The 16,233-nt window shown below is 44.1% G+C and overlaps 1 long non-coding RNA gene across 1 annotated transcript in view; it reads left to right on the top strand.

The window, feature by feature from the left end:
- LOC113481839 overlaps positions 1-16,233 on the top strand; it is a 59,443-nt gene that overhangs the window by 37,093 nt on the left and 6,117 nt on the right. The window contains exon 11 of the long non-coding RNA XR_003398733.1: positions 14,273-14,497. This is a non-coding gene — a long non-coding RNA (uncharacterized LOC113481839). The remainder of the gene's footprint in view (positions 1-14,272; positions 14,498-16,233) is intronic.

Genomic DNA, 16,233 nt, shown 5'->3' with positions numbered 1-16,233 from the left:
TGGAGGTACTGTGTTCAGGCTGGGGAGGATGAAGGTTGTCTGAGATGCCTTGCCACTAAGTTTCTCACTGGTGCAAGGAGAGAGAAATGAAGCACCAGGCAGTATCAGAATAACATCCTAGGGGCCTGAATCCACAAGTAACTTTTTACAGTGAGAGTTGTCTGTTCCATCATCTTTGAAATACTTCAGATGCCTGAAGTGAGAGCCTAGGAGCCTGAAGTACCTAATTTTGCAAAGAAAATGGTCTTTCTTTATGGGAAGTTTCCTGAAAGGACTTTAGTGGTCATTCTGTAATGAACTTTGGATTCTACCTTGGGTGGTGGGGTCCATGGTGGGATAGGCATAGCTCAATCTGTAGAGGGGTCAATGCAAGGCATATGTGCTGTATCAGCCCTGTGGGTGCTTGGCCTTTGCTCTGGATCTTAGATCTAGTCATGCAAGTCTTCTACTTTTTCAGGATGATAGTATCTTCAGACTTGTCTGCTGGGTTCTTCCTGCTTTCATGCTGAAGGGGTGTGTGGGAGAAAGTGGCCAGGCATGTTGATAGTGCAGCGACCTTTTACTGATGGAGGCACACTGGTGGTGCGTGCTGGCAACACACTTCAGCAGTAGATGCATCTATTTTGGCAAAGCTGTGCCTCCAACTGATTCATCTTATGGAAGCAGAAGGAAAGAAACAATACTTGGAAAAGTCTAGGTTGGAGGGTGGTGTTGTATGTGTAACAGATATGCTAGTGGGCACCCAAAGTGGGGGTCCAGTGTTAGCCATGGGTTTTAGCCCTTCACATTCTATTGTGTATAACCATGCCAGCAAAATTCAGTTGTGTGCATGTAGCTGGGATGTCTTCTGCCACTTTCATTTCTGCTATGGGAAGTCTCATTAAAAAGGTCCTTGAGCACTGGCTGGGAGAACTGTGGCACCCATGTGGACACACTGGGAATCACAGACCCCATTACCTCAAGGACTTTCTGTAACCTTAGCAGACCTCAAGAGAAGACCTACAGCACTTGGGTCCTGACCTCAGACTAATGCCTCTGTCAGGTGTCTGTGAGGGGAATTTGATAGAATTTTCCTTATTCCACCATTAAGTGCCCACTGGTGGGTTGTTCTGTTGACAAGACTACAGGACCCACTGAAAGGCTATTTTTCCATGAGGTTAACTTCAGCTTACTGGTGACAGCTATGGTGGGTGGTGATTGAACCAAGAGTGTCAAAGCCAACATCTAAAATGACCTTTATGCTGTTTACTCAAAGCAGTAACAGACTCGCCCCCGACTTCCTGATAGGGGCCATCACTTATCAAGAAATAAGAAGAGCAAGTGGCTAGATATGGAAATCATTGTGGGAGTGAGCCTAATTGAAAACATACAACATCGTACAGAGGCAATATTAATACACTGGTAACCTTTACCTCTTCTGTGGAATATGTATGTAGAAACTAAGCCAGGAGAATTACTGGAAATTGGGGAAAAAGAAATATATATTAAAAGCCCCTTCTAAAACAAATAGAAAACCTTTTCTTGGGCAGGCAGATGTGTATGTCCCTAAGGCTGTGCCACATGCCCCGTGATTCTTTTTCCTAGCTGTGCAGTCAAGTGTCAGAAATCAGTGATTTTCATCTCACTTGCATGAAACTTTTTTAGAAAAGGAGTCTAAAGTAAACTAAGGGATTAAGTAGACACTAAAAATTCAGTAAGCTTTTAATTTGGTAGCTAGATATGCAGAAAGCTAAGAATCAAGTAGAAGCCAATGAGACTGGTCTCCACCCTAATTTAGAAAGCTAAATTAAGTCCTTACTTTAAAAAAAGTTTCTACATAATCATAAGACAATCAAATAGATACTTTAATACATGCTTTAAATATAATACACGCTTTAAATATACTTTTAAAAGTGCTTGGAATTTTAATGGATTTACCTCAATAAACTATATTGTAGCATTTCACCATCTCAAGCTAAACTTGTTTTTAGCTAATGTTTACCTGGTTTTGTTCCAGAGGTTGTTTTTCTTTTAATTATTTTTTCTGTTTATTTGAATTAGAATAACAGCACCATCTAATCCCACTTTTGTATTTGCTATAAAATGTCTAGACTGGCTAACATGAAGGTTTTCATCCTGGAAGGTTTTAGTAAGATGCTTCTCCACTTGGTATATACGTCACATAAGTAAGTACTGAAACTGAAAGTTTCAGATGCGAAACAACACCTAGTAATAAACTGTTTCTACTTTTTTTTTTTTTTAAAAGGAAAAGAAACACCATCTTTTGGCAGTGTTTCCTCCCAAACCATCAGAGACTTGCTGATCTGCCATGTAGATCTGTGCTTGTGGTTGCAAAATATCAAAACAGAACTAAGGATTTTTATATCTACTCTTCCCACCCAGCACTCACAGCTCCTTCCCTCTTCCTTGTCTGTCGGGTAGTTTCTGAAGGTGTTGAGGAGACAGGAAAGGAAGGGACACAGAACTGACCGTTGGACAGATAAATGGACACATATGCCAACAGCTAAGCCTCGTTTCTTCAGGAATGTAGCCTGAATATGCCTTAGTAATTAGAATGGATTGGGAATATTTTATTTCTCATGGAAAACTTCAGATTTTTTGAGGGGTGGGGGGGAAGATAGAAGTAACTGGTTTCCATGTCAGATTCAAGAACTTGCAAATCTTCAGAGCAAATGACCCCTTCTCTTCCTTAAACTCAGGGCTTTTCAAATATGAGTGATGGTTTCCCCTTGTCTTCTGATGTTGTGATACAATGTGGGAACATCTTGCAAAGATGCACACTGGACATGGAGTCCGGTTGCAGCAAATGGTTCATGAAGGATAATGACATCCAAGGCGTAACTCCAGTAAGTCACTGGGATGTTCAATTTCTTCTCAAATTTTAGAAATTTCTTTGCAATTTTCTATGCAAAGCAGGCACTTGGAGTGAAAAAGGTCATTTTGATAAAAATCCAACTTTTCACTAAAATCAGTTCTTTTCAGCACACTGTCCCAAAATCTGTTATGTTCACAGTGTTCCAGAACAGCCTTGCCATCTGTCAGAAGCATTTTTAGGTAACAAATTATTCAATTTGTTGTGTCTTCGCCACACCAGTTGTGCGTGTGTTTGAAGTTCCTCGGGATAGATAAGCCTCTGAGGCTCCCCAGTGCCTGCAGGAATCCCCAGATGCTCAAGGGGGAACCCCTAGAGCCGGGAAGCAGAAATATTCTGAGGACATGGGTGTTTCTGAAGCACCAGCCATCTCCTGGGTAGAGATGTCCTTACCTACTAGTGCAGAAAGCAAGTGTGTTCCAGCAGGGAGGCAGCGCTGTTTCAGAGAGGAGCGTATGTCTTGCTCTCCCTTTAAAATGGATCCTCTTTTGCATATTGTGTGTTCTGGTAGGAGGTGGGAGGTCACACTCAGACTCTTCCTGACAAGATCCAAATTCATATTATCCACCCCCTGTTACTGCCTAAAACATATGAAAAGTCCTCAGATAAAGGATTCATCTCTTCTAGCCGCGTGTCCTAATCACTAGGCTGAAGATTCAGCCCTTTTAGGATCAAAGCCTGAATTTTGGTTGCACGATTTCAGTAGGATAAGAGGGGAGTCCCCTATCCAAAGCCCTGTGGTTAAGACACTTTCTGAGGAGGTGAGAGACATGGGTTTGCACTGATAATACGTATCTTCTGCTTCCTTTCATGAGCGTTAATTACTAGACTGTGATATGAGAAGCAGACAGTGTTGCCACTATCAAATCAGTTACTCAGCCTGGGTTTTAAAAGAAAGTGGCCACAGCCAAGTTTGAGAGCCCAGCCAGCCCTGGGTCAGTGTGCTCATAGCCGTACTGCCTCCAGCGTGGGAGACAGCCAGGCCTTCTGGGTCCAGGTTTCAGTCTGGATGTGAGTTCCGCCAAGTCTCTGAGGCTGGGGGATACCCTGGGCAGGTGCAGGGGGATATGGACTCACATCAGAGGTGGTCAGAGGGCACAGGCATCTCAGGCTCTGGTGGAGAGGCAGAGGGGAAGCCTTTTCCAGCTATAGTTCTACGCTTGATTTTCTCCAGATGCTGAGATGTAAATGCAATGTGTCACTATGAGAGCTGTTGAGTATTTTGACATGAGACCACTAGTGAATTTGCTAGGCACCACATTCACCAGTTGGTGGAACAGATTTACCCATCATTTCTGAATTTAGGTGAATGGGACTTCACTCGTGGTTAAAGGTTTGGTGGGGTTTTTTTTAATGCCTTTAAGTATCTTGCTGGACTGGAACTTCTAACAGTGTTATTTTGTCTCTTCAAGTCTCCTTCAAGATAAGGTTTTCTTGTATTCTGAAATGATGTGGCAGAAGGCAAAAAATAATCTTGTGACTCATTAGGAAATAAACAGAGGCATAATTGCCATCTGTGTTTCAGTCCGTTTAATCTTTTCTCTCTCCAGTCATGGAAAAAAGTTAATAAAAAAAAGTTGAGGTCTGGTTTTGTGATATTTTTGAGAGAAGCTGGCTTAAAAAAAATTACAGAAAAGAAAGGAAAAAAAAACCCCAATACTGGCTCTATACATTATCTTAGACAAAATGGATTAAATTTCTGACACCCTACTCATCAAATTCTGACCTTGACTTGACCCCATTGGCTTTTTACTGTTTGATGTTCTCAAACGATTTGGTGCCACTTTTCCTTAGTAGTGCAGTTAATTTTGAGTGTTAGATAGAGATCAATAGTCATAGCTTGAAATTGGCACCTTTGGAGGAAAAATATGTTGTGTGGCAGTAACATAGATTTGATAGTACTTCAGTTAAGAAAATGGTGTACTCTTTCATTATTGTTTTCAATGACAGTATCCAGAGTGTTATTTCATTCTCCTACCAAGCTTCTGACAGTCTCTTGTAATATCTTATCTATCAAAGAGTTTTCATTCCTCTCCTTTCATGCTTGGCTTCTGGAGTGGAACTTTATTTAAAAGGTCCCTGAAATTAGAAAGAATGACCATGGCACTTCTGCTATCAGGCTGGTCAGTAAGAAATAAACCCCTTTACTTCTAGACCTGCTTCTGGCTTGCTTGCCCACATTGGAATCTCATTTAATGTGCTGGCTGTACAATGGAAGCTGTCGGGAGGAGGTGAGTGGCCTGTTGGATAAAGTCTGATCTTCTCACAGGTAGCTGGGTTTTGCATAGTGGCATTAAAAGGAGGGATGGGAGTGGCATCCCTACCTTTATCCATATGAAAGTGCCCTGTGCCTTGCGTTCAGCCCATTGCTGCAGTGAGGGGGGGCCCTCCGTCTGCAGGGGATGGTTGCTCCTGCACTACTGCTTGAGTAGCTGCTCTGGAGCACAGGGCTGGGGCTGTGCCAGGATTTGCCTGTGGTCCCACCTCAGAGCCCCTTGGTACTGTGGAGGTGTGACGGAGCTCTTCAGGCTTACAGCAGTGCAAGTGCTGAAGAGTTGAGGGAGCTTTCAGTGTGCCACTCAAATCCAGCCTCCAGTGCAGGTGTGCCCTTCCTCCTGTGTGACTTTGGATATCCTGACTATCATAGTTTTATTTCACAGGTGGTTGGAAATAACTTTTTGATCACTTTCAATGAAATTATGTACGTGGAGGTAGGGAGGAAAATGCAGATATGCCCAGGAGAGGAGAGGCTGTGGAGAGGCACTTGGGAGAGAGATGTCATGGCAGTCTCAGGTACAGGGAAATGTCAGCCATGGCCTGTGCCTTCTTCATACCAAGGAATCCAGCCTTTGGACGCAGGTAAATAAGGAACCTGGCTGCAGCAGCCTGCTGCTCCTGGAGCTATTTGATTAATTTTCACGTATTTCCCAGGAAAATCATGAGCATCTCTGTTCCACCAACTACTTGAGAAACATTCACCTGACTCCCCCCCAAAAAGAAGTTTTCTTCAAAGATGAAGTAAATTTGTTTGTCAGGTGCCTTCTGAAGAGCTTTTTAAATGTCAAGTGCTAACAATTTCAGATCAGCAAAGTATTTGGTTTCTCTTTTAACTTGGAACCAATGACAAAGATGACCTGGATGTGTTTTTGATTAGTGGTGATGATAAAGCAGGGGAGGGTGGAGCTGTGTGGAGAGTTCCTCTCCTGTGCATTATTTAACCATTTGAATGACTACCCTGTAATCTGGACAACTGTTCCTTTTATAACACCAGCCTTGTGGCCGCTGCCTGGGAGCAGAAATAATCTTCCTCTCTGCTGGGAAACAGTCCATTCAGATGTAGTGATGGGATATTCAGACATCTAATTCAGAGGAAACAGAAAGCAACAGAAAACCTCATCAAAGTGACCCCTGTCAGTCACAGCACATGCAGCTACTCTTTTGAAGTGATCCCACTGGTCTGAGTTTGTGATTGTGGGAAACAAATGCACTTAGTAAGAAAAGACCACGAACATGGTAATTCAATACAATTTATTACTATGTGCTTCACAAGTAATCCAAGAGGATTTCAAGAACTGCCCCGTTAGAAGTGTTCAGCTATTTGCAACAGCTAGAAATGAAGGAGGAGTATTATCAAGCGGGTCCTTTCTAGATGCACGGCTCTTTCTTACTGCATTCCACAGAAAGGAGTATCACTTTCTGGTTTTCACCCTCCACGGCCTCTTCAGGCTGTTTACTGGAGAACCAAATGTCCAAGCTACAAATCATTTTTACACTTTGGAACTGAAGATACCCAGTTCAAAACTGTGTCAGTTCTTACTGACACTGTTCTCTAAGTCATGATGTCTAATCTTGTTGAGGAAAGGAGTGCACAGTATACAAAGCAGTGTCTTGGATAGTATGTGGGGTCTCTGTGTGGTGTAAGTAACTGCCAGTCCAAGAAATTCAACAGAGCGCTGCCCATTTACAGTCACTGAGGATCTTGCCCCATGCTACTGGCAGTGAAGTCTCTGGAGCAAAAAGAGAACAAGGAGGGACTTCCAAAAGGCAAGTTTGTCTTCTTTTGTCAAGAAACCTGAGGTATGTCATTATCAGCTTTTCCTAGCCAGTAGTCAGGAGTTACAGAGTCTAAATGCAAATACAGACTACAGGGAAAGTGAGAGGGCAGCCAGGCCCCATTTCCAGGGGATTCCTGCATCTTTGAGTAGGCACCTCAGCAGAGGTGGCTCTGAATGGAAGCAGTTCTGTCGGGTGCACCATGATGCCTTCATGAGGAAGTGAGGACATGAATGGAAACAGTTCTGTCGGGTGCACCTTGATGCCTTCATGAGGAAGTGAGGACATCTGTAACAGGGACAGACCTCTGAAAGTGGTAATATTTTCCCATCTGCTTTCTTGACTATTCAATCTCTGGAGAGCATGTGCAGATAAAACGGGGAAGAAATATTCCTCCATGACTTTCTGACTGTTTAGCAGAGGAGCAATTGCAGAGTGATAGGATAAAGACTGCTGAGAAGGGATGTTGTAGATACTCATGACTCATGCTCCTTACCTGACAGCACCTCTGAGGCCTGCAGAGATATGAAAGGGAGTTAAACCTTGTACCAAGGAGCTTCATGCTTTCATCCTCTGACTCAGTCTGCAAATGCTTTGTGTACTGCTTTCCTGACATTTTTCACCTCCTGAAGGCAATTGCTTTTAGTGTGCTTTTCAATAGATCTCTCTTCTTCCAGCCACAAGCCCCAGCCTGCAGTCAGGAAGGTTTGGACCGATCCAAGGGATGTTCTCCCGACTTGTGACCTGAGATTAATCTGCAGCTGTCCCGAGAGGTTTTCCCTGATGGGAATGCTGCGGGTGGACCGAGATACCAACTTCTCAGATGCGTGGCTGGGGTTCATACACCGTATTACGTAGGGAAGCCCATAGATGTGTGTGCACTCCAAGGGAAGAACTGACAACTCAAGTTCCTTTCAAGGGTGTTTCTTTGTGGCAGATTCCTGCTGTGATCAATGAGCTCATGATAAATCCTAAAGTCCTGTCCTAGAGACAAAGCCTCAGTGGTGCTGAGTCCCAGCAATTCCCACTAGTTTTAGTGGCAGCTGCAGGTGCTGAGTGTCCTGGGTATATCTGCAAGACTCCCCTGCAAGGAGGGGCCGTGCTTCCCTTACTCCACAGCCAGACTGCATCTGGATACATGTTCTCCTTGGCTGGGATTTGTTACTAGTGGAATAAAGTTACCACACTGCTTTAAATCCAGTTGAACAGCAGGAACAAAGATTTAGTGAAAACAAACCTTTTAAGACTTCATCTTAACTGCGATTTTTACCATCCTCTGAAAGTTGTTTAGGTAGGTCAGCTTCTTTACATGCCCTCTGTGAACTCATGTGGGTCCCTAAGCAGCTGCCTTTCTTCCCAAGTTCAGTTTTAAACCTAAAACAGGGCTTAGGCCTTGCCTCCCAACAGCCATTAAGTGTGTTTTGAAAAGCAGTGCCACTGTAGCAGCTTCTGCTCCTCTTGTTTACACTTTTCGTGACTGATACGTTTCAGTGCCAACGTACATTACTCTTGAGTTATTCTAGAACAGCTCCAAAGCTGTGCCAGGGAGTTTTCCCAGTTTATGGCACCAACTGTACAAAGAGGTGTTTAACAACCTGCTTGACTGTAGGTTTAGGTGATGCCATTGATTACTGAAGCAATGCATACACTTACAGGTAAGACATGTTTAAAAATATCTTGCTTGGTCAGGGCTGGAGCCCTTCACCTGCTCTGCGTGCTGCGGTTCACCAAGAAGGCTGGATTTGGATCAGCAGGAGCAAGAGCAGACTCCAGACCACTGAAGAGGTGAGTAAGAGCAATCACTGGAAGACTTTGCAGATGAGATTTGATTGCCTTGCTGAATCTAGGGATTCGTCAGGGATGGGATCTGTGAGAAATCCCTGGCATGCTGCTGATTACATGAAATTGCTATTAACAGTGAATTATTTTTAGAAAGGAAGCCAACATATTATCATTTGACACTTTTACAGTGATATGATAGTTGGTATATGTCATGTGCATTTGCAGCCTGGATTGTTAGGCACTTCTACGCTTGCTAGAAATTTCAGGTACACCCTTACCGCAACTTTTAGTGTACGCAAAATACCCAGCAATGCTTAAGTAAATGAATTGGAACAGGAATTTCAAATTCAAAAGAATTGTTTCATTTGCTCCATTAAGAGGGACTATACGTGTGCTGAAAGAGCTTGGTCTGGTTCATTAGAGCCAGATGTAAAAATGCTGCCTCCAGCTAACTCCATCCCCTGCAAGCTGCCTGCTGTGAGCAGCTTTCCTTCCTGCTGCTCATCTCCTGCAAGTCCTCTGGTCTCTACCTGGCTGATGAGGCACTGCTCAGTCCTCTCACCTTTACAGACCTTTACCCCAAAGTGCCCACCCCCTCTGTGGCTGAGGTCAGAGCCTCCAAGTCTATCCAGATCTACAGCAGCATTTGTCTGGTGTAAACCTGTATTGGTGTGGCACGGCTGCATTCTCTGCATGACTACAGAGAGGAGTATCTGAGTATTTGTGCATCTGGAAAGGACCATTTTTGTGGTATGTGTGGCATGAGTAAGAACAGTTATGTTGCAGAGTGAGAGCAGTATGCTGGGGAAGCTCAAGAGTCCTGTGATATTTTGGCCGAGCTGTTTTGGTCTAGGACTGAGTTTGAACTGTTTGAACAGCGGTTTTGAACAATGGCTTGCTGCAATGTCCTGGATCTGATTGTAGCAATGGGATAAGAGAATGGATTGTGGGAAACGGAAGAAATTCTGGACTTCAGTGCTTCTAGGAATAATAAAATGTCTGTTCTGCAATATGTTTAGCAATGCATACAGAAACAATCCGTGGGGTTGCTTAGTGTTTTTCCAAGCTTTTATTAGGATGTTAAAGGTGAAATCTTGGCCATCTTGAAGACAGTAGGAACCTGCCTTTGCCTCTCTTGGGTCAGGATTTCTCCCTCACGTCGGTGCCTGCTGTATTTGGCGAATCACCAGAAATGCCATCACATCTAACCTAGAGAAGCAGAGAGGAGCAAAGCATCTGTACTTTCTACACAAAATGGAGTGCCTCCAGGCAGTGCTCAGGGGTTGTACCTGGTGTTGTACCTGGTGGTGTACCCGGGCACCCTCAGTCTCCATGCAGAGGGTCTCCTGGGCAAATAGGTGGGAAGAGCCAGCAGGAAACAGCTGCTCGAAAACAGGGCTCAGAGATAGCGAGGGACTCATGGCAGGCCAGGGGCAGAGCCGGGAAGGGACCCTGTTGGCCTGACAACTCTGACTGTAGCAGCCTGTATGTGCAAGGAATTCAGATAGTATCAAAGTAAGTAAAGTTACATTGCGTTAAACGCATCCCAGAAGAAAGCAACTTGTGCTCCAACATCCTGACAGACAAACAAACGGAAAAATAACCTCCTAGTAGCCCAGAAATCTTGCTTATAATATGTATTAGTGTGTGGAAGTTCTTCAAATTTAAGTGACAAGTGCTTGGAGCTGGAGTATGTGAAATGGTGCTGTGCCTCATTTCTGAGCAATGCAAACCTGGACCAATTTGACCACAGGCACCTCTCCTCTGATGTCTTAATTCTGAGTAGATAGATTATAATAACTCTTCCCACTCAAATACTGCTTTTCCTCTTTTGACCTGAGAACACTTTAAAAAGGGGATAATGTGTCAGCTCAATCACGGGCTAGGAATTTCTGTACTGAGTTTTAGCCTAAGAGCTGTTACGACAACCCAACGTATAAATCTCTCAAAGATTTTAAAACGATGCTACTGATCTCCAAGTGATAGCCTCTTAGATATTATTACTGAAACTTTCTGGAAGTAGTGCAAACCAGGAGGGAACAATTAATCCTTGGAGTAACCCCATTTACTCTAGCAGTTTGGCCCTGAGGGAGTGGGAGCACTTGATGTCTGACAGCAGCCCCAAATGTCAGTATTTCTCCCCTTGTTCATTTGCCTGCTTGCTGTGGTAGATTTCATGCCGTTATAAGCTGTTTATGTACAGCCTGATCAAAGTACTTAATGACAGGGTTAATTTCTACGTATAATGAGGAAGTCAAGACAGGAGACAGGTACTGTGTAATCGAATTTTTCATTTTGGAATTTGTTTCTCTTCGTGTAGGGCTTAGCTTTGATTTTTATTTCCATTAATGTCTTCATTTACTGTTCTTTCTAGTCTCTCAGCTGAGCTAAACCTACTGTGGAAATAGCGGAGGCACTGAATTGTTCCAACAGCTTCCATGAAAGCATGATGATAAAGTAAAAATAGTCTATAACTTCTCTGCAACAAGACCTCAAACTGCATTTTGGTTGGGGGGACAGTTCCTAATACAATTACACTGCTTAAATAGTCTACTGAGACATCTAATCCTCTTTTTACGTCTCAGTAGGTACGTGCACGGGCAGGGATGCTTAGGTATGTCTGTACATAGCTAGAGAAAGAGACAAAGATTGCGTTAAAATAATCTGGAAATCTTACCATTTATGAAGTGTGTGTCTTCGGCAAGACCTTACAGACATAAATGAATCCCCACAGCATCCCTTTGAAAGAGCTGATGGTGAAAAAGATGTTAACAGTCCTCGTTTCTCAAAAGATGGAAATGAGACCTGGAGTACTGGGTTTGCCCTGCTTATTCTAGTTTTCATTTTTAGATGCACTGAGCACTGTGAACGTTTCTGGACATTCAGAAATCTAGGGGTACAGAAGTGATGGAGGCCTCAGAAGATACGGCTCGCTGAGGCAGCCAGCTTCAGGAATCAAGCTAGAAGTTGTTAGATGGAGTTAAATATGGACGTATCTAGCTCACCCTGCATCCACTGTATTTCTCTTTTTCTAGCACTCTTTAATTTTTAAGAAAACAGGGATTTAAAAGTTCGCGTGATGCTAATTTCTGTGAACCACTGTTACCCAAGTTTCCTCATAGCTGAGATAGAAATCTTTCTTTGTGAGGAGTGTGCACCTCTATTAGCACCACTGTGCAAGCTGTAGTTTGCAAATGCGGTGGGAGGCTTTGCTCATGCTAATTTGGGCTCAGTCATGCACCTTCTTTTCCTCTTTTACATGCAAATAGCAGCTGTGTCAGTCTCTGGGATGCCTGCTTGTTCCTTTAACAGAGAGATTCCAGTTCATACCTTCAACCAGTGCATTTGTGCGTGGGCTGAGGTATAGAGCAGTGGTACAGTTGCTGACAAGGAAAGAGCTGTGATGGAGGCTGGAACAAGTTAGTGAAATAGAGAAGTTTTGAAAGAATACGGCTGAGCTTTTCGGGTGTGTTTTCATTTAATAAAAAAATGGGGAGGGAGGAGAACAGCAGAGGACTCCATAAAATGATAATCCATGATCCTGCCCGCATAAAAAAATGCTCTCCCAGCATTTTCCATGGTGGGTGCAGTACGTCTGCCCTGCTGCAAAGACAAGGAGGTTCATGGTGCTTGCGTGGGGCCAGCACCAAAACTGGGTAGAAGTAATTGAAAACAAAGCATGTTGCATGATGTTATTTTCTCTTCTGTCTTCAGCCTTCACCTCTGCTTTACAGTTGTGGCTACCTGAACCCAGCCACTACGTTACTCTTCCTTTTCTGAAAGGCTGTCCCTGCTCTTGTGTCACAGAAGTCAGTGCAAAATGGAATCAGGTAAAATAATCTCCATGGCATCCCTTTGGATGCCACCGAACTTACTGAAGAGAGTAGGCATGAGTGCCATGTGGGCTATGCAATGTCCGTGTTGTACAACAAGGATCTGTAAAAGGGTGTTTGATTCAGGGTGTAAGGATTTCCAGGAATTTGGGCTGCAAAGCTTTCTAGGAAGGTCATCTCAAATAAATATGTTGTCCCTGTGAAGTGCTCAGTTGAGTCCGTAGGCAGCTTGCCGCAGGGTTTTCAGGTGAAGGCTCGCCTTTCAGAAAGCCCTGGTTAGCGTTTGTCTGTTCTCCCTTGAAAAGACTGCCTTGATTTCAGTGCCACAGCAGGACCCCGTGTACAGCCAGGACTCGGGGTATGTCCACCTCTTCGTGTGTCCACGGACGTCCTTGGAGGCTGTAACATAACGGTGAAATAACGGGGCTTCAGCTCCCCTCTCACCTGCTTTATAATCTTCTTGAATATATCCCCTCTGGGTGTGCAACTGGCAGAGAGGGGGCTAAGGGAAGAAACACATGTACATGCCTTAATCATACTGACCAGTGAAAGCGATGCCATCTTTATACAAGGAAGGCCCTTAAACCCCTCCCTGGCCTCTCCACTGATCTGTGGGGAAACAAGGCTGTGGCCTTCAGGGTTTCCATTGACTACAGATTTGGCAACACTAAATTAAGTGGGTAATACATTGTGGCACAATAGGATGAAATCCTGACCCCAGTAATGGCAGTGGATTTTGGTATTGATTTTAAAAGTATGTTAGGATTTCAGCTGTAGAAATTAGTGGCAAACCGCATGATGAAATAATCTAGTTATTTCCTGTCAAGCAGGGGTTCCTCAGCAACATGGATATTACAGAAAATACTTTACAAATGGAAATTCATCCTGTTGCAGAGAAACACTTTGAGCTATTGACCCTGCAAAGTAATGCATGCGTATAATAAAGTTATTTCCTGGCTATTTAAAACTTCCTTTTAACAATGTGGGTAGATCCAGTTATGCTGTTCTCTGCCATAACAACAATTTATCCAAAGCACTTTGTTGCCAGGCCTAAATTTTGCAAAAATATCTGGTCTTTAAAACCTTTGAGAAAGGGAGATATTTGCACCTGACATGTCTACAAGTAACTCAGACCAGGTTATTGATCGGTCCTGTATATGTTGCTTTCCAGTGGGAGGATGAGATGGAGAGGCCAATCCATTACTGCAGCTATCTACCACTGGAAGGCAATAGAACTAATGATACGGGTTTTCAATAGCTGATTTATATTATCCTGTAGTCAATAAAAACTCATGATTTTGTCACTGTACTGTTTAAAGCAATGCTTCCAAATGCTGGCTGGCTCAAAATCAGATCCTCTGTAACACAGCTGCTGTGTTACAAGCAGGTGAAAACTTAACAAAATCCCACCAGTCCTCCAGAGTATGGTCTGGACAAGCTCTTGGCTGGCTGAGCAGTGGGTCCTGCGAGCCCTGAGCTGGTATGAGGCTCATTCCAGTGAGTGATTCCTGCTAAGACCAGCTATGGCTCCCCCAGCTGCTCCCCTGCACCGTGCCATGCCGCAGGGAAGGATGAAGGAGGTACTCTGGTGACTCTGGTACTCCTTTCTCTGGGCAATTACTGCACCTAGAATCTCAGTGACTGACCACGAATTTGGTGGTGATTAACAAGAAATACGTGTCGGTGGCTATAAATGAGAGGCAGTAACTAGCTCTCATCTTGTTCCTTCTAGTGATGCAAGTACTTTGGGCACCGCAGAGGAACTGCCCCCTGAATCCAGCATGGTGCAGAGCTCCCGAGGGAGAGGGTGGCAGCAAAAAGGAGCTGCATTTGCTGGAGAAAGGGTTTGACCAGCCGTGTGAGAGCCAGCCTGAGCAGTCAGTAGGCGCAGTCCCATCCTCTCTTGCGGTTGTGTTTGAACACGAGACCGGTCACAACAGAGTGGACATCGTCGCAGGTGAGCTCAGCCAGGCTGGGGACTTGCCTCGGGACACGCTGGTGGTCCCCAACAACATGTGTGTGAGGGAAAGGCTGTGTGCGGAGCAGCCGGGCACTGGAGGAGAGTGTAGATGCAGCATGGAGGTTTTTCACGTTCAGGTGGGCTGACCTGCAGGGATAATGAATGTCTTTTTGGACTTGTACACACCCTGTTTTCATGCAAACATTTCATGCAGATTTGTAACATGTGATAGCTGCCAAGCATCTTTTACACAGTCACAGTCTAGTGACTGAAGGATCCACTAATTAAGAAGCCCCTAATTAGGCTTTTAAATGATAAACTGTAATAGCTCTAGTGCAGCTGTTGTAAACTATAGAGTAAATTATACCCAGTTGCAAGAGATTTTAATTACGTATTTATATAACAGACTTTAAGGACTTTGAAAGATAAAAGAATTTTTAGTATAGGCAGAGAGTAACAATAGAGCTCTTAAACCAATGAAAGCAAGGAAATTCAGAGTTAATCTGAAAAGCGTTCTAATTTGGGGGGGATTGGTTTTGTTCTTTTTTGTTTTCGTAATGGATGAGATAAAAGTATTGTCAGCTAGGAGTTTGTCCTCTGCTCTTGATTTCCTAGATTTTATAGGTCCATGTACAGCATTAACGATGCCTCGGCAAACTTTCTGTAGTGTCATTTTTGCAGAAATCTGAACAAGATGACCCTTATCAACCAGATATTTTTCTTGCATCCTGATTTACAGAATGGTTAGTTGTACACATGCCTTTGTGAAGTCAACAGGAGCTCAAGAATTGGTCATGTTGGGCCCTTGGAGACCATGTTGAGGCCAAGTCTAGCCTGCACAGTGTTGGTGCGATTTTGGCAGCTATTCACCATGCTGTGCTTACCAAGTGGAGGAGAGGTGTGGATGTATTTGGGACTATTCTGCTATTTGGAGACTTGCACTCGGCTTCTTTTTTACAGGGCTCAGTCCTGCTCCACTGAAACCGAGGAGAGTTTAGCCCTTGCCCACGTTTGGGGCTGGACCAGACTCCTGTCTGCCTACCCTTTAGACATCAGCACTGCTTGTCTCTGCCCGTCAGTGCCTCTCTTGGTAACCTCACCAGTTCTGTCTCCAAATCGCAGCTGCCCTCATCCCCCCTCGCTTACCCAGCCCTGTTTGCTGCCCTTCCTTGCCACCTCTGATCACAACTAACTCTGATGCACCGCAGTGAACCTCTTTATAGAGACAAGGAACCATCTCTGATGTGCCATCCATTGTCTGATGGCTTTGCTCATCTGTTGCCAATTCTTTTTGTTTCTTAAATGACCTCTCCTCAGGACAAGGGCCGTGCTTACAGATACTGGGCTGTGATGTGCAGAGAGCTCAGCTCCTTCAGCTGCTCTTAGGGTCTGGCCTTCACAGCCATAGGACCGAGCAGCCCATGACAGCCAAACAAGGTAGGGCTTTTTGCTTATTCCAGCCACATCCAAGTATTTTCATCTGGAAATGTCACAGCAAGAGAAATAAGGAATACAGTTCTCATAGTTAATTTTACGGCTGATTAATTAGCCCAAAGAGTATTAAATTGTGCTAATGTAGTTTGCCTCTTCGATGCTGTCTTTTGACTTCAATGGAACTAAATGCATGCTTAAAGTTAACTACATGCCTAAGTGCTGTGGTGAATCGGGGCCTAGGGCATTAATTAGAACTTGGCTCAGATTTACTTTCAAGGCTTTCTCCCCCCCCCCCCCCC

The sequence above is a fragment of the Athene cunicularia genome (genome assembly GCF_003259725.1).
Source record: "Athene cunicularia isolate RWA chromosome 6 unlocalized genomic scaffold, athCun1 chr6_part2, whole genome shotgun sequence".
NCBI classification, from domain to species: domain Eukaryota; kingdom Metazoa; phylum Chordata; class Aves; order Strigiformes; family Strigidae; genus Athene; species Athene cunicularia.
Note: the sequence above shows the minus strand (reverse complement) of the source record. Positions and strands in the feature narration are given on the sequence as shown.